Genomic DNA, 4269 nt, shown 5'->3' with positions numbered 1-4269 from the left:
CACACGGAGCGATGCACACACGTCATTGTAATAACCCCGCCCCCAGCGGTGACGTCATTGGCGGGGCCCCGCCCTGCTCCGCATCCCCGGGAGCGTCCGGGTGGGAATCCGGGTGGGAATCCGGGTGGGAATCCTGCCCTGGGGTCGTGCTGGGGCCTGGCACAGGGTGCCCAGAGCAGCTGTGGCTGCCCCTGGATCCCTGGAAGTGTCCAAGGCCAGGCTGGACAGGGCTTGGAGCAATCTGGGACAGGGGAAGGTGTCCCTGCCATGGCAGGGGGGATGAGATGAGCTTAAGGTCCTTCCCACCCAAACCTGTCTGGATTTGCTGTTTCCCCAATGATCCCGGACTGGCAGGAGTTGGCGGTGCAGTCTGTCTGTCGTGGGCCTGCCCACAGGGACCATCAGGGACAGCCACATCCCAGGCATGGGAGCTCGGAGATGCTTGAATTCATCACAGCGGTTGGAGAAGGAGCTCAGTTGACGCTGGACAAAGGGAAATATCTCCCTTCAAAGTCTCCATCAGTGGAGATATTCCAGAACCGTCTGGATGCAGCCATGTGCTCTGGGATGGCCTTGCCTGAGCAGGGAGGTGGGACCAGATGAGCCACTGGGGTCCCTTCCAACCTGACCCATCCTGGGATTCTTTGAAGCTGCAGCACATCTTTTCCATCTGGTGGTTGCATCAGCATTTGGGAGTGCCTGGGCTACTCTAACACAGCAGCTGCTTGGCTGCTTGGTACAGAGAGAGCCCGCTCAAAATGGGGAGGACAGAGTGCACTGAAAGGGGCAAGGGGCTGACACTGGGAGCAATGTGTTTTCCAGGAGAGGAAAGCAGAGATCAGCCTGACCCCACAGAGCCTGGGCAAAGCAGGAGGCAGCACCGGTGCTCACAGGCAGCAGTGCTGGGGACAAGGTCCTGGCCCAGGTGCCTCTGCTGCTCCTCACTGAGCATCTTTGAGCCGCTGTGGCGGTGTGCGGGTCTGGGCTGCCACTGCCAGCCCTCTGTCAGTGTGGAAAAGACTGAAAGAGGCCTTTTGATTGAGCCACTGCTTCTTTAGAGGGTAAGCCAGATCCCAGAAGAGCCCTGATTTGGTGTAAATATGCCACATCCTCCTGCCCCCTCACTGTCTCCCGACTGTCTGCTGCCAAGAACTCTCAGGAGAAGCCAGAAATGGGAACCGATACTCGAGGTGCTAAGTAAAGGTACAGGATTTCATCAGCAATCCAGCTGCTCACCTCAGGCTGCAGCCCTGGGCAGTCCTGACACGAGCTGGGGTGTGAGTGTAGCTGGGAGACATCACCCCACTGTCCTGTGAGCTGTGCAGGTGTTTCCAAGGCAGGGGCAGTGTTCGGGGCACTGGAGCTCCTGAGCCCTGTCTGGGTGTATGTGGGGGAGAGGACGTTTGTGTATGTGAGAGGGGAGCGCTGCATGAGGGAGGTGTGGAGCTCAGCAGCACCCGCTGAGCGTGGTCCTGGGGCACCCACTGCCCAGAGCCAGGCACAAACCAGCCACAGGAAGGTGACAGGATTCAGTTCTGTCCCACAGCCAGAGCCACCTGTCCAGGGGCTCAGGGAGTCACAGAATCCCCGTGCTTGGAGATACTCTGGACTCAGTGGAACCTGATCCAAACTGGGTCTCCTCCAGGCAGGGTTACAGACCTCCAGACTGCCCTTCCCAGCTGCGATTGTTCTTGGATTCTGTGAGTTCTTTCCTGCTCGTGTAGGTGTCAACACCACTTTTAGAAAAACACCCCGGAACATTCCTGGGAGTCCAAATCCATCCCTGCCCCGGGAGCTGACTCTGGCTGCCCCAGAGGCACCTGAGCAGGGACAGTCCACTTCAGCGTCACTTCTCTCTCTCCAGAGCTTCAGAGCCTCCCCACGGGTGTCACTCCTGCCCCCAGACCAGCCAGGAAAGCTCTGCTCCTGCCCATGCATTTGCTTTGCAGGAGGCTCAGCGGGGGAGGCCTTTCCCTCCCAATCTGACATGAAATGACACATCTGTAGGGCCTCTGCCTGGTTGTACCAAGTGTGCACATCCTCGTTTGGTGGTAACCCAGCCTGTGAGGAGCGAGATCCCAGCCAGATGGGGGGAGAGGAGGGTGAGCCCTCTGCCTGCCCCAGGGAGGCTCGTGCAGGATGCAAGTCCACAGCTGCCAGTGCTGCCTCCGCTCTCACCTCGTCACCTTAACGTGAGATGGGGCCCTTCTGACGAGCCCATAAACCCCGAGTGGCACAACACAACACTGATGTCTCCAGCTCGTGGCCCAAGGCTGCTGCTGGGCTGGGCTGGGCTGGTTGGTCAGGGCTGGTGGCTGGAGTGGTGTCTCTCATTGTTACAGTCCTTGTGAACAACTCAAGGAGTAAATAAAAACCTACTAATAGGATCTTTGGCCAATTCTTAAGTCTTGGGTGGGGACTGTCTCTGTTGGAAACTCACTCTTAATTCTGCCCTTTAGGATTTTCTGCTGGATTATTCATGAAGCAAAGCTTCACTTTTGCTGGCTGGGGAGAATCAATACCAGCTTCTTCCCAAGTAGAACATTTTGTCCCTTTGTTTTGCTTTCAGCAGGAGCCTGTACATTTTCTCACCTCCACGGAGCATTTTGAAGGTTTGTCTTGTGCGTTACCTCCCTGGAAACACGAGTTCCTCTTCAAGCCCTTCAGTACATCCTGCCCTGGAAAGGCAGGGATGGGTCTGCTGGCCGCTCTCATGGGGTCACATCCTGCTGTGACCCAGTTCTGATGCTGCTGCTTCAGTCTGCCCAGCTGCTGAGTTTCTGCCCAACCACACACTGGACACGTCACTTTTGGAGCTGAATCCCCTGAGCCCTTTGCAGGAGAGCAGGGCAGGTCAGGGAAGGGAGAGGAGCTACTGACAGCTCCAGGGTCAGTATCAGAGCCTGGAAACTCCCCCTGCATTGCCTATCACCCTGCAGGTGTCAGAGGGGCACAGGTATCACATATGTGTGTCAGAGGGGCACACATACAGGGACAGATCCATGTATGGGACCAGTGAGTGCTTCCTTGTGAGTACTGCACTCCCCAAATGGGGCCTGTCCCCTTGTTTGCTTCCCTATTTCTCGCTGGCTGAAGACTGATGGAGCAGTTTGGGGGACAGGTGTCAGGAGAAGCTATTGAACATCTGGAGTGAGTGGTGAGCTGTTTATGGGGGGACCAGGTAGTGGGGAGAGGATTTGGAGCCATCAAAGGCTGCTGGGGCAGGATGCTGCAGTTTGCACTGAAATCAGCAGAATCTGTGTTTTGCATATGGGCAGATGAATTAATGCTGGGCTCCATCCATCCCACATGCCCATGGTGGACAAAGGAGCTGTAATTGTTTTGCAACTGCAGCTCTACTGTAACAGTATTAGAATTATGGAATGGTTTAATTTGGGAAAGACCTTTAAGATCATTGAGTGCAACCGTTCCCCCAGCACTGCCATGTTCACCACTAACCCATGTCCCCTGGTGCCACATCCACACATATTTTGAACACTTCCATGGATGGCGACTCCACCACTGCCCTGGGCAGCTGTGCCAGGGCCTGACCACCCCTTCAGGGAAGAAATTTTTCCCCAATATCCAACCTGAGCCTCCCCTGGCCCAGCCTGAGGCCGTTCCCTCTCCTCCTGTCCCTGTTCCCTGGGAGCAGAGCCTGACCCCCCCGGCTGCCCCCTCCTGTCAGGGACTTGTGCAGAGCCACAAGGTCCCCCCTGAGCCTCCTTTGCTCCAGGCTGAGCCCCCACAGCTCCCTCAGTTGCTCCTGGTGCTCCAGACCCTTCCCCAGCTCTGTTGCCATTCTCTGGACATGCTCCAGCCCCTCCATGACCTTCTTCTTGTGAGGGTACCAAGACTGCCCCCAGGATTGGAGGTGTGGCCTCGGCAGTGCCAGCACAGAGGGATGATTACCAGTCCCTGCTGGTCACACCATGGCTGGTACAAGCCAGGTGTCATTGGCCTTCTCAGCCACCTGGGCACACCTGGGCTCATGTTCAGCCCCTGATGATTCATTATTGCTGCTGACTGTAATCAGAGTCTTTTCCTCCTCTCTGCTGCCATGCTCTTCTCCAACAGACCTTGCAACAAATTCCCTGCTGGTCTCTGTGCCAGAGATCTCACAGCTGGAGCAGCTGTTTTTCACTACTGGGCTGAAGCTGCAGGGCAGACACCTGAGGGTGGCTGCCTGGTCCAACACAGGGTTTGTGCAAACCCTTGATACAGCAGTTTGACAAACATCTGGAAGGTAGAGAACAGAAGCTAAACTCC

This window comes from Corvus cornix, chromosome 26, assembly GCF_000738735.6.
Source record: "Corvus cornix cornix isolate S_Up_H32 chromosome 26, ASM73873v5, whole genome shotgun sequence".
NCBI lineage: Eukaryota > Metazoa > Chordata > Aves > Passeriformes > Corvidae > Corvus > Corvus cornix.
Note: the sequence above shows the minus strand (reverse complement) of the source record.